We start from the raw sequence: 14021 nt of genomic DNA on the forward strand, positions 1-14021 counted from the left end.
GGGATTTTGCTTGTAATTCACACAATGAAGTTGAAACATTGCTCGACAAACACCTCTAGTGTGTTTTCAAACAGGGGACGGGTCACTTGGGCCACTGTGGAGCAAAGTGAGCTTGCACAGACGGGTGACCAGGTGTCCCTGAGCACACAGTGCGCGCCGGCCTCCTTGGGGAGAGCAGCCCCGATGCTGTTGAGGAGGGAGGGGGTGTGGAAGGCGCCGGGCCCGCAGGCGGGCTGTGCTGTCCGCCTCTTCTCGGCTGAGCTGGAGAGTAAACCCTGTGAAACACGCATACTTAGCAGGCCTGACTTGCGCTTCCCGTGACGACGTGGCTAATTGGGAAGTGAGTCACCAGTATCTAGCTCGTAGTAGCACTGGGGGACTGGCTGACATCGCACTGTGTCCCAGAACCCAGCCTGCCATCGCCGCCTCGGGTTCCTGGATGCACACAGACAGGGCTGGGGGACTCAGGAGGTGGGGATGGGCCTGGCCCTGCTCGGGTAGGGCTGGTGCTTGGTATGTGTGCTGTTTGCCATGGAAGGAGCTAACGGGAGGAGCTGGGGCATGCTTGGGGTCCTGTCAGGGACGCATCTTTGAAGGTCAGCCTCAAGGTCATCTCCTGCTGACTGCCCAAGGCCCCTTCCATGGGCATGGCCACTGTGTCCCTGTCACCTCCAAACTGGTCAACCAGGCCTTCCCAGGGCTTCTGGCCCTGCCTTCCTTGTCACCCCCACCCTTCCCCCGCCACCAGACATTCTGAGCCACTGCCTTTCTCGGGCTGTGAGTGGCTTTGCCTCCACCGTGGTGAGCCCCTCCCTCCGCGCTGCCACAAGACTGGCTCGTGCTCCAAATCCTTGAGGAGCTGTGGCCTGAATGCATGGATTGATTGGAGTGAGGCCTTCTCTCCCGGGCACCGGGCACCTTGAGTCAGCCCCCGAGGCCTTCAGTGTGCCCAGGCCTGACTCCCCAGCCTGCTCTGAGCAAACCTAAGGCCCGTTGGCCTTTTAGTTTTTGGTGCATTTTCCCGCCCTTGCGTCTGGGCGTTCTGTCCTGGAGACAGGCTCCAGCACCCGGGTGGTGTGCTGCCAAGGCTGGCGGCGTGAACTTGGGTGACTGCCTCTGCTTCCCTCCTGGATGCCTTCCTGGTCCTGGCTCATCTCTCCAAGGGAAGGGGCAGTCGGGGGTGCCTGGGGAGAGGTAGTCGGGGATGCCTGGGGAGAGATAGAGGAGGGATGAGGACACAGGTGGGAAGGGCTTGGAAGGCTGAGTTCTGCTGACCTCCCAGGCCTCACGGGCCCCAGGGAATCTGATGGGATGCAGTAATGGGAACTGGGACTGAGACACAGCCCAGGAGTGTACCAGCATCTCCTTTCCTGTCCCCTGGAGGCCCCAGGGGTGTGGCGGAGTGAGGGCTGAGCCAGGCCGCTGAGTGTGGCCGCTCTTCTCAGCCCCTCTCTGTGTCCCGGAGGGTGCATCTGTCCCCACTACACCCAGACCCACTAGCACCCAGGCTTACTGATGTCCCCAGAATGGTTTTCTGAAACAACAGGCAGAATGGGGGAGTTGCAGAGATGGGGTGTGCGGTCACTTCAGGGCACCCCATCCATTCCGCCCCATGCCGCCTGCCTGGTCTTCAGGTTTTGAACTTAAAGCTGGAGGGGCTGGTGAATACTGTCTGTGTGGGTTCTCCCAATGCCATTGCTGCCAGCCTGTGGCCCACCCGCTGTCTCTACCATGACGGTTTTCACCTGATGTTTTAGAAAAATAGATACCAGTTTTATGACAATGAACATCTCAGAATTTACTTATTTCTTTTTAAAAATCCATTGGATAACAAGAAGACTGAGGAGTCTCCCTGTCCTGGTTGACCTGCAAACAAATCTGCTTGGAGCTTTGTTGAGGCCGATGGTCTGAGATTAACATGCAATGAGATTGGACTGGGAGAGAACCTAATTTGTTGTCATTTCAGTATCTCGTGTGTATTTGGTTTTATTACCTGTTGAGGCACTTTGTTCTAAAGCATGCCTGGGGCCCGATGCCTTGGTGCTGCATTTCTGGGGGAGCTGAGCCTTCCCGGGAGTACTTTAGTCTTAGGCTTTTGCAGCAGTTACAGTGTTAATGGCTCCAAGACTTCTAATGTTTTGGACTCTGCTGCTCGGACTCGGGAGTGGCCTCTCTTTGGATTTTTTTTTTTTTTTTTTTTTTTGAGATGGAGTCCGACTCTGTCTCCCAGCCTGGAGTGCAGTGATGCAATCTCGGCTCACTGCAGCCTCCACCTCCTAGGTTCCAGTGATTCTCCTGCCTCAGCCTCCCGAGTAGCTGAGACTACAGGCACCTGCCACCACACCTGGCTAATTTTTGTATTTTTAGAAGAGACAGGGTTTTGCCATGTTGGCCGGGCTGATTTCAAACTCCTGACCTCAGGTGATCCGCCCCCCTCGGTCTCCCAAAATGCTGAGATTACAGGCATGAGCCACCACCGCGCCTGGCCAAGAGTGGCCTCTATTTCGAAAAGACACTTTTGCTGTGCTTTCAAATGGCTTCTCTTCTGTAGCATTCCATTCCCTGATAGCACATCCCAGAATGTAGCTAAATACCACCAACGGGTCATATAGGACTCATGTTCATTTATTGGTGCTAATTCATGCTTCTAGGCTCCTGCCCTGCAGAGCTGGAGGATGCGGGTCCCAGATCCACGCGGGACCTTCCCGTGCTCTTCCATGCAGTCATCCGTGAGTCTTGTTGGCTCATTTTCGGGGTTCTGTGGCTGTGTCGGGAGGCAGCGGGTGGCTCCTCTGAGCTGCCTGTGTGAGGAGGTCTGTCCCATTACCAGGGCTCTGCCATGTCTGTGAGCTGGAGAAGGCCGGGGCTTCCAGAGAGAAGAGTTCTTGCTGCCCCTGGGAAGGACCTCGGGAGCATGGGTGGGGTGTGTGCATTTGCTGAACACGTGAGTTGTGAAAAGCCTGGCTGGTGCCAGGTGCATGGGAAGCCACTGACTCGTGGGTCCCTGAGGGCAGATACCTTTGGCCTGGTGTCCCTCTTGCTTTACGCCAAGCACATTGTGGACAGGCCTTGCCAGAGCAGATGTGGACTCGTGAACTTGGGAAGGTTTCAGAACCCACAGCCTAGAGACGAGGGCTCCCCACATGGAGGAAAGAGCAAAACGCATCACCAAAAGTGCCAGGGACAGTGGAAGCCGGTAGCCAAGGGCTTCCCAGTCTGTCTCGGCACTTTCTCCTGTTTCCAGCCATGGGCTGCCATCCAGCTACAAACGGAATCTTCAAAAAGACTATGCTTTAATCAAAATTACTGTTTCATTGATGAAAATAGACGTGCATTTGCTGAAGGTGGTCACTTTTTGATCTACTTTTGCTTCCATCATTTTGAGGTTCTCAGATGAAAAACAAAGTGTTTTCGAACACGGGAGAAGCTCTAAAAGTCCCAAGTGCCATTGTCCCCATGGTGATGTTAGATGACACTCGCACCCCCATCAGCTCCTCAGACGTCAGGTGGCTTTTGTCTGTTACACTCTGGGAAGGAGCCCATCCCCACGACACACCAGCACCACAGGACCCCGAGTGTGTGGGGTGCCGAGCCAGCTCAGGATTGTCACCCAGGACCACACACTCACACTCAGGTGGGCTCCATAAGCCAGGCTGGGACCCTGCTCTCTGTATCATGCCTAACCCAGGTTCCACCCCAGAACTCAACACCCAGTTGCTCACTCTTCATTTCTGGTACCAGCGATTGAGTGGGCACTTCTGAGAGACAACAGAGTGAGATTTGGCTCCACCGAGCTTTGAGGGGTGCGGGCTGGACTGGAGGCCATCCAGGTGACACTCCCTCGGCTGGCAGAGTGAGCCAGGCCACCTTATCTTGTGGCTCAGAGATAACCCTGGGTGGCGTCCTGGGGGTTTGTTCTCCCAGCACTTTATCTTAGGTGCATGTGTTTCCATGAGATTGGGATAATTCTGTTTAGCAAACGTCCATTCTTAATCCAGCCGTGCTTAGGGAGCCCTCCCCATGGGGGCGCTGCCCTGCAGCAGAAAGACTTCCGGGGGCTGGGCAGGGGGGCAGCTGGTCTTGGAGAGGGAGTCCTCTGCTCTGGGTGGCTCACACCATCATTTGAAGGAGTCCAATGACATTCTTTTCCTCCTGGGCAGTTGGGCTGATGAGGCCGTGAGTCCGGGCACCTTGCTGGGGGACGTTTCCCACATGCTGTCAGACTGGCTCAGTTTTATCATTTGTGGGGAAGGACACAGAGCTTCACAGACTCCTGGGGGTGTGCTGAGGCCTGGAGAGGGGGCTCCCTGTTTGGGGCTCACCGGCCCCACAGCCAGCTCTGGCAGGACATGCATGGAAGGCACAAGGCAGTGCTTGGCAGAAAATGAGTCAAGGTTGTTCTGGGAGCTTATCAGAGCAAGTGGCTTTTCCTAGTGTCCTGGGATGGCTCGCCGAATCCCAGAGACCCCTGCAGGCGATTGTGTTAGGATCCTTGCCAGCAGCAGCTGCCAGGGCAGGGTGGGGCAGAGGGGCTGCAGGGTCCAGCCTTGGGGGGCTCAGGGACCTGCCACACACCCCACCCTGCCCTGAGCCTCCTCTGACCTCTGAGGTATGGCTATCCCTGCTCAGGGCCACTGTGGATGGGCACTCCTCCCTGCCTGCCAGCCACACTGGAGCCCGGGACACTGTCTAGGTGAAGTAGGTCAGTGTCTCCAGGCATTCGGGCACCCATCTCTCAGGAGGGACCTGCTGAATGGCCTGTCTACCTGCCACTTGCTGCGGGGCCTCCTGGGAGATACTTTGGGGGCTTTCTCAGGTCAGAAGAGAAGCTTGCCTTAGTCCTGTCTGCTCTTCACATGAAACTCTCATGACTCCATCTCCGTGACAAGTCACAACTTCCATCTGTGGAGGGGTCACCCTGCGTGGCCCCACGCTGGCTTAGCTGTTGGCCTTTGGATTGAACCGGGGGCGTCTGGAGTGCCCTGAGGCTCAGGGATCCATCATCTACACAAAAGTCCATGGCCACTGCTGGGTGCAGGTAGGTATCTGCACCCCAGAGGCAGGCTTCATGGGCCCCCTTTTACAGAAGAAGATACAGAGGGTCTCAGAGGACCACAGTGGCTCTGTCTTACCTGAGTGTGCCAGGCCTGGGATTTGAACATGTGGTCTCCTCTGCTCTGAATCTTGCCATTAAAAGGCCTACTGCCCCAAGGGGGGCTGTGGAGCTGCATGGCCAGGGGGGCACTGCCATCAGCCTACTGCTTTGTCCACCTGTGGACCAGTGGGGAGCATCCACCAAGAAGGCATCCCAGGCCACACTTGTAGTCGGCATCTCTGTCTGCAGTGAGCGTCACCCGAAGCATGCCCTGTGCATCTCTGTCCCCATCCTGGTGGGCCAGCATCCCTGAGACCACCCTCAGGCTTGAAGATTTTCTGGAAAAACTTACAGGGCTCAGAAAAGCTGTTACACTCATGGTTTTGGCTCATTACTATGAAAGGACACAGATTACAATCTGCAAAGGGAAAGGGCTCCTGTGGACAAGTCCATAAACCAGCTGGGGCATAAACTGGTCAGGCTGGCACGGCGTGGTCCAAGGCCTCGGACCTACAGAGACACTCTAATGGGACAGGACATTCCAGGGTCTCAGAACTCACTCCCAGGAGCCAGCCTAGGGCCAGCCCTGAAGATAACCCTTTCTTGGGAGCAGGTTTGTGCACCCCAGGCCAGCTGAGGTCGCCCTTCCCTGCACACCCCACGGGGCTGTCCCTATCTCACTCCCTGTCTCCAGGGTGCAGCATGTGGCCCTGGGCTGCTGGCCTCACCTGGCCCCTCCTCCTGCAGCCCCGCACTTGTTCACCTCTGGTCTCCATGACCTTTCATGACTTGACCTTGCATGGAGGGAAGGCCCATGGCTGCTCTTCCAGCACAATCCGTGCAGCCTTAGAGAAGAAAACCTTTTCCCAGCCAGGAACATGGGGTCCAGAACCCTTCCTGCAGCCTTGTGCTCCATGGGGAACATGGGCACCTCCAGAATCCTTTCTGAAGGGCCCAGCTTCGGGGAGGAGCTTTGTGTGTGTTTCCTTTGGGGTCCTAATGTTTTGCTAGACTAGTGTGACAAAAACGCGGCATGTCCAGGGCGTAGGGCTCTTCCCGGCAGTGGATCGTCTATCTGAGACCACAGGGGTGACAGGCGGGGCCTTTGGAGGATAGGAGCTGGCTTCGTGGGTCTATGCCACCGTTCCGTAGCTATGGCCTCAGGCAGGGCCCCCTGCCAGCCTCTCCTCACCTGTGCTACCAGGATGGCCAAGGCTGCCCTGCCGGGTGCTGATGAGAATGAAGAGGGACCTCAGGGCCTGGGACGCCACTGCGCTCAGGGCACACGGCAAATGGACCACGGCCTTTCCTTAGCAGTGACCTCTTCTGGCCATGGCAGGCGGGGTTCCCCACCCACCAGGATGGTGCAGGAGGCCTCCTGCCACACAGACCTAGGATGACACCAAATTCATCAACATCCCTGGCACACAGGCAGGGCTGGGAGGGCTGGACACGTCAGCATGGGACATGCTGCTGGATTTCATTCCACAGGTGATTTGGAGCCTGCAGAAGGCATCCCCTCCAGCCCACAGCAGAGGGGGGACTGGGCACCGAGTGGCATGGGGAGAACCCCGTGGCTGCGCCTTGCCGAGCAAGGGGACAGCCGCCAAGAGCCAGGTGTGCAGTTGGAGAAGGAGATGGTCATCAAGGGCCAGGTATGCAGTTGGAGAAGAAGGAGGCAACCGCCAAGGGCCAGGTGTGCAGTAGGAAGAGAAGGAGGTGGCCGCCAACGGCCAGGTGTGCAGTTGGAGAAGGAGACGGCCGCCAAGGGCCAGGTATGCAGTTGGAGGAGAAGGAGACAGTCATCGAGGGCCAGGTGTGCAGTTGGAGGAGTGGCCGGCCGGTCAGGCTGGGGCCAAGTCACTGAGGCAGGGGTGGGGCTTGTTGGGAGGGCATGAGTTGAAGCCCTGGTCCTTCCAGAGAGGCTCCCGTGAACCCCCAACCTGGAGCCCTGGGGGGCTGAGAAGTCCTTGGAAAATCGCCAGACGTGGCGGCATCTGCCTGGGACTTGATTTCTCTGAAGGAGCAGCCCTGAGGAATCTTCTGAAATGTGCTCAGTGGTTTGCCAGCCCCTTTTGCCCAGCACGCCTCCCCAGAGTTGCTTCCGTGGCATCCAGGGTTGTCTTTGGCCCCAGAAAGGGCCTGTTTCCCCATGGGGCCTCATTCAGAGCCAGGATGTGCGCTTGGCCTGCGGAAGAGAGGGTGGACTTTGTCCTAAGGTAGAAGAGGGAGAGTGGGCTGGAAACCCTCCGGGTGGTCGACCGGGACTGCCCCTAGGGGTCAGTGTGAGGGTGGCCATGTGAGGAGCCCCTGCCTGGGAGCTGTCAGGATGGACAGCGCCCCCTCCCCAAGGCCAGCGCTAGGTGTTTGAGGAGCTCCGTGGGCCGGGAAGCTGGGGGTTCCCTTTTGGGCATCCCCAGCACGAGGCCCATCTGCAGCCCTGGCCTGGCCCACACCAGCTGCTGGGCCTCAGTGTCCTCATCTGTGCAGTGGGGAGAACCATCGCCCAGCCCCTAGAGCCGCCCGCATGCAGGGAGGGGTTGTTGGGCAGTGGGGAGAACTGTCACTCGGCCCCTAGAGCCGCCCGCTTGCAGAGAGGGGTTGCTGGGTGCTGGTGCAACCCTGAGGCAGAGCCAGTACGTGGACAGCCCTGATGCGTGGGCCACTGTTTCTCTCTCAGGGAGGTGACTGTCTGTGTGGGGGCCGCACTGTTCAGCTCGAGGCTGCACCTCACAGAAGCCATGGGCAGCCGGCAGCTTTATCCCAGCTTTGCAGGAGACAGGCTGGGAGAGGTAGGTGCTGACCCAGGGTGGGCTAGAGAGTAGGCGGGGGTGCAGCCAGTCCCCTCCAGGGCTGCCGCCCCCCCAGAGCTGGCCAGTGTGGCTACCCCAGGTCACCGCTCCCAGCTGTGCCTGCAAAGTGTTGGGAGTTTGGAAGCAAGAAAAGGAACAGGGTGTGCCCAGGTGAGGGGGTTTCCCTCCAGAATGAATGGCGCCATATGAGGAGGAGGAGAGAAGGCGGTGGGCGCCCTGAGGCTGCTGCAGCCACCTGGTGTCCCAGAGCCACGTGTGGGGCCCTGGAGACAGCCTGAGTGGGGACACCTGGGTGCCTGTTGCATCCTCATGGGTCCCAGGACTCAACCCAAGCCTTCCCTGTAACAACCTAACTGCAGTTGCCCCACCGCTGATATTTTTCTCTTTTTGTTTTTAGTTGGCGTAAAATAATGGTACATATTTATAGGTGCAGTGTGATATTTCAACACATATATACAAACAATGTGTGGTGATCAAATCAGAGTAGTCTGCACACCCATCGCCTCAACATTGATCATTTCTCTGTGTTGGGAATGCTCAAGATCCTCTCTTCCAGGTTTCTTAACATCTGCAGTACATTACTCTTAGCTGTGGTCGCCCTACTGTGCATAGAGTGCCACAGCTGATTTCTCCTGTTTAGCTGTAACTTGGTGTCCACTAGCCAACCTCTCCCTAGCCGCCTCCCCTCCACAGCCTCTAATAACCATAATTCTCCTCTATTTCTATGAGCTCAGCATTTTTTAGCTCTTACGTGTGAATGAGAACAGGAGGTATTTATCCTTCTGTGCCTAACTTGTTTCACTTAACACAGTGCCCTCCGGAGTCATGCCTGCAGCTGCGAATGACAGGATCTCGTCCTTCTTTACGGCTGAATACTACTCCAGTGTGTGTGTGGCACCTTTTCTCTATCCAGGCACCTGCTGATGGACACTTAGGCTGATTCTGCGTCGTGGCTCTTGTGAGTGGTCCTGCAGGAAACATGAGGCTGAGGCTGCCCTTTTCACGTGCTGCTTTCCTTTCCTTTGGATAAATACCCAGTAGTGGGATTGCTAGATGAGGGCGTAGGTGCTATTTTTATTTTTTTGAGACATCTCCCTACTGTTGTCCACAACGGCTGTACTGATTTACATTCCCACCGACAGTGTATACGGCTTCCCTTTTCTCTGAATCCTTGCCAGCATTTGTTTGTGTGTTTGCCTTTTGTCTTATTGATAATCATTATTCTAACTGGGTGAGTTGGTATCTCATTGTGGTTTTGATTTGCATTTCTCTGGTGATTAGTGATGTGGGGCCTTTTAACATCCATTTGGGGAAAGGACACCCTCTTCAACAAATGATGCCAGAAAACTGGATGTCCACATGCAAAAGAATGAAACTAGAGGCCCAGCGCGATGGCTCACGCCTGTAATCCCAGCACTTTGGGAGGCTGAGGCGGGTGGATCACGAGGTCAGAAGATCGAGACCATCCTGGCTAACACGGTGAAACCTGTCTCTACTAAAAGTACAAAAAATTAGCCGGGCACGGTGGTGGGCGCCTGTAGTCCCAGCTACTTGGGAGACTGAGGCAGGAGAATGGCGTGAACCTGGGAGGCGGAGCTTGCAGTGAGCCGAGATCATGCCACTGCACTCCAGCCTGGGTGACAGAGTGAGAATCTGTCTCAAAAAAAAAAGAAAAAGAAAAAGAAAAAAGAAAAAAAGAAAGACTGAAACTAGAGCCTTGTCTCTCACATTATAAAGAAACCACTCAGAATGGATTAAAGACATAAATGGAATACCCGAAACTATGAAACTGCTAGAAGAAAACTGAAATGCTTCGGGACATTGGTCTGCACAAAGGTTTTATGGGGAAGACTCTTCAAAAGCACAGTCAACAAAAGCAATAACAGACAATTGGGATTACACCAAACTCAAAAGCTTCTGCACAGCAAAGGGAACAGTCAGCAAGGTGAGGAAGACACCTGTGGAATGGGTGAGACTATTTGCGGGTTCTTCCTCCAAGGGACTAATATCCAGGATATATTCATACAAGGAACTCAACTCAACAGCAAAAAAACCCCAAATAATCTCATTAAAAGTAGACAAAAGATATGAATAGATATTTCTCAAAAGAAGACATCCAGATGTTCACCATGGCTCTTTGGTTGATGTTCGGTGTTCATTGTTTTGGAAAACAGACTGGCTATTAGTGATTATAGCTGCAAGAAGGAAATGTGAGTGCAAACCTTCATTCTGTAATAATAAACTTCAGATTTGAGAGAAAAGAACAGGATGGATGTCCACTGACCTGCTTGTAGGGCAATGCTGTATTCTGGGGTGGGGGAACCTGGCTGTGTCATTGAGCAGAGAGCAGCCCCTGAGAAATTTGGCTTGAAGGCCACCCCCTCCTCCAGGATGCTCCCCTGGCTTCCCTCCCCCATGCTCCCTGTGCTCTGAGCTCCCTGGCTTCAGGAACAACATCAAGGAAGAGGTGGATTTGGATGTGTGTGGACTCTGAGGCCTGCGTTCCTGCTGTTTCCTGACCTTGCCCAGGCAGGCAGCCATGCGCATTGCAGGCATTTGATAGACTTCCTTCCCACACTCAAAAGCACTTGAGGACTTAAAGAAATGGGTTTTAGTTGTTTGCAAAAGTCCATCTTTGGAGGATTTCTCACCCCTTCCTTGACATGAGGGAGGGAGGGGCTGGGCACCCCATGTGCCTGGCCCACATGGATATTGCTGTCATCTGTTATGGGGACATGCTCACCTGGTGACTCCAAGCAGTTTTAGGGTCAACCAGGACATTGCATGACCCAGAGCTGGTCTCTGCTGGGAAGTGGGGAGACTCAGGAAGCAGGGACAGCCCTGGAGGAGGCCGCTGGGGATCCCAGACCCCAATGACTCCCCTGTCGCTTCTGCTTCATGTGTGGACAGGAGAGAGAAGCCCAGGCCCTGGTCACCACCTGCCAGCAGAGAAGTCCAACCAGTCTGGAATCCCACAGGAAAAGCCACCTTCTCAGGCTGGCCTCTTTTGTCTCCTGCTCCTTGGCAAACTGGGTCAGGTGGCTGACGCTTCCCAGAGCTTCCTCCTCCTCCTCCTCCTCCTTGCTGTCTCCTGGGGCTGTGCGTCTGCAGGGAGAAGCGTGATGTGGCTCCCAGGGGGAGGGGAGGCTGCTTATAAGGACAGGAGCACATTCCTGTTGTTGGAAAATGTCCTTCAGTCAGCGCCACACTGCAGGTCTGCAGAAAGCCATTTCTCAGTTTCCATTGCACAAGAGGCCCTCGCCCAGGTCAAGACAAAACTCTGTGTTTTCTCCAACAGACGGAGGCGTCTGCTGTGCAAAGCCGCATTCGTTCTGCAAGGCCCAACCCCTGAGCTCCTAGAAAGGCATTCTCCATTCTCACGGTTGTCACCCGGCCCGGCACACACAGGCCCTGACGCAGGCCCATCTCTCCAGGTATCGGAAATGAAGCATCACCTGTGGAACCTTACAAGACGGTGCTGACAGTTTCTTCCCGCACTGGGAGAGCCACGGGGCAACTGCCCGCTTGTGCCTGGTGCGTCCCCCGAAGCCGAGGCTGATGTCTGGTCTTGAGCAGTCAGGCGGGCTCCCGGAAAGGGCTACAGATGCGGAACGGGGCTTGCTGTGGGGAATGGTGCACTCACTCACTCCTCACCATTGCTAGGCTGAGGCCGGTGGCCAAGGTTGGAGCCCCGTGGCACAGAGCTGCAGGGAGGGCCACCAGAAGCTGATGGCCACGGTTCAGGTGGGGATTTGGGGAAAGTGGCAAGGGGCCCTCGCCACCCGATTCTGTGTGTGCCTGGTCTGGTAGACCAGGCTGCAAGGTGACTGAGCCCCTGTGGTGGACCAGGCTGCAAGGGGACTGAGCCCCTGCAGGCTGCCTGGTGGGAGGAGGTGGAGGAGATGCCCTGCTGACAGTGGGGCCGGCCCCTTCGCTGCCTCTCACTGCGCGGCCACAGTGCAGAAAGGAAAGGATCATCTTCTGCTCCGCTCAAGGAGAGGTGGAATTTTAAAGAGAATAACTGGCCGGGAGCAGTGGCTCACGCCTGTAATCCCAGCACTTTGGGAGGCGACGGTGGGCAGATTGCTTGAGGTCAGGAGTTCGAGACCAGCCTGGCCAACATGGTGAAACCCTGTCTCTACTAAAAATACAAAAAATTAGCCGGGCGCAGTGGTGGGCACCTGTCATCCCAGCTACTCAGGAGGCTGAGGCAAAAGAATGGCTTGAACCTGGGAGACAGAGGTTGCAGTGAGCTGAGATCACACCACTGGCTGAGATCACACCACTGCACTCCAGCCTGGGTGATAGAGCGAAACTTTGTCTCAAAAGAGAGAGATGGCCGGGCGCGGTGGCTCATGCCTGTAATCCTAGCACTTTGGGAGGCCGAGGCGGGTGGATCACGAGGTCAGGAGATCGAGACCATCCTGGCTAACACAGTGAAGCCAGTCTCTACTAAAAATACAAAAAAAATTTACCCGGGGGTGGTGGCGGGCGCCTTTAGTCCCAGCTACTTGGGAGGCTGAGGCAGGAGAATGGTGTGAACCTGGGAGGAGGAGGTTGCCGTGAGCCGAGATTGTGCCACTGCACTCCAGCCTGGGCGACAGAGCGAGACTCTGTCTCAAAAAAAAAAAAAAAAAAAAAAAGAGAGAGAGAGAGACTAACTGAAAACAAGAGGAAAGTAACAACATTTGAAATAAGGATGGTACCAAACCTAGACTGGTTTGTGGAGGGGGGAGTGTGCTGTACACGTGTGATCACTCTGACACAGCCACTCTGGGGTGCGTTTCTTCCCAGGCACAGGCCTGTTTATGTGCAGAGGGTTTCCTGGGGGAAGGAAAGGGTTTGGGACCCTCTGTAACCTTAAAGTTGTCAACCCACCCTACACCGTCTACAGGAAGTCCTCACTCCGCATTGGTGATAAGAGCTGGAAACTGCAAATTTCAGGAAAATGACAGACAGCCGGTCCTGGAGTAACATTGCTTCCTTCGACTGTGTTTTCTTGTAACATCGAAGCATTTTGTTACAGGCCGTTTTGCTTCAAGCCTCAGTTTCCAAGACCCTCAGGTCCACATGAAGGGACGGCTCACCGCATGTGCAGAGTTGAGTGCGGCTCCTTCCCGTCACTCAGAGGCCTTCTGTCACGGGCGGCTCTAAGAGCCCCCCCCATAGAAGGACAGACTGGCGATTCCTGGGTGCCACCCCATGCCGGCTTCTAACTGCAGTGTGACCAGACCCATTTCAAGCTCCAGGACCCGGAGGCTTCCCAAGGCTGAAGTCAGCCCAGTGCTCTGAGCGAGACATGGCTAAGAGAAGCTGAGCACCTGGGCAGGCCTGTGCGGCCCCAGAGCCCGCGTCTGCCCTGTGGCTCTGACAGGGCCCTGGCCTTGGGCAGTCTGCAGGAGGAGGAGGTGCCGTGCCTTGCTCTGCTCCATGGGGGGAGTCCCAGTGTGGGCCACTTTGGTCTCCTCGGTGACTCACAGAGACCACCTCATCTGTCTGCCCACTCCCACAGTGCTGGTCCCCAGGGCTGAAGTTGGCAGCCCTGTCTGGGCACTGTGGGGGCCAAGAATAGGGCTTGGCCTGGTGTTCTCAGCTTGGATGAGGGCTCTCAGCTACCCAGCAGGGCAGGAGGAGAGGGGGATGAGCCAGTCCTCAGAAGACCCTTCCTCCTGCCCTTCCCTTTCCTGTCACTTCCCTCTGAGATCTCAGCCTCTGCAGGTCTCTCGGGGGTGTAGACTCCCCATCTTGGGGCCAAGCACTTCGAGGCTGTGAGAAAGAAGCTCAGTGCCTGGAAGGAGGTCAAGGCTAGTGTCAGGGCCCTTGGCTGCACCCCAGGCCCGGCCGCGGAGTTGCTGCTGCATATATGAGCAGGCTTGCGATGAAATGAATGGATGCTTCTCAGAAATTCCAGATTAGAAAATTTCCATCTCAATTAATGTAAAATAAGTTTTGGGAGGCGGGGGGAGGTGGTGGTAGGCATTGGAAAATTAAATGACACCTTCTTGGCATCTCACGTTGGTGAGAAGGCCAACCGATTATTTTTATATTACAATCCCCAGGCATTGTCAAATTGATTAATAAATTCATTGAAAACCTGTTCCTTCTTCACAGAT

At 55.6% G+C, this 14021-nt stretch overlaps 1 protein-coding gene across 2 annotated transcripts in view; it reads left to right on the forward strand.

Moving 5' to 3' along the window:
- The window catches only part of TAFA5 (TAFA chemokine like family member 5), a 267603-nt gene that overhangs the window by 10367 nt on the left and 243215 nt on the right, over positions 1-14021 (forward strand). The gene's annotated exons all lie outside the window — the stretch shown is intronic.

This window comes from Pan troglodytes, chromosome 23 (genome assembly GCF_028858775.2).
Source record: "Pan troglodytes isolate AG18354 chromosome 23, NHGRI_mPanTro3-v2.0_pri, whole genome shotgun sequence".
Taxonomy (NCBI): domain Eukaryota; kingdom Metazoa; phylum Chordata; class Mammalia; order Primates; family Hominidae; genus Pan; species Pan troglodytes.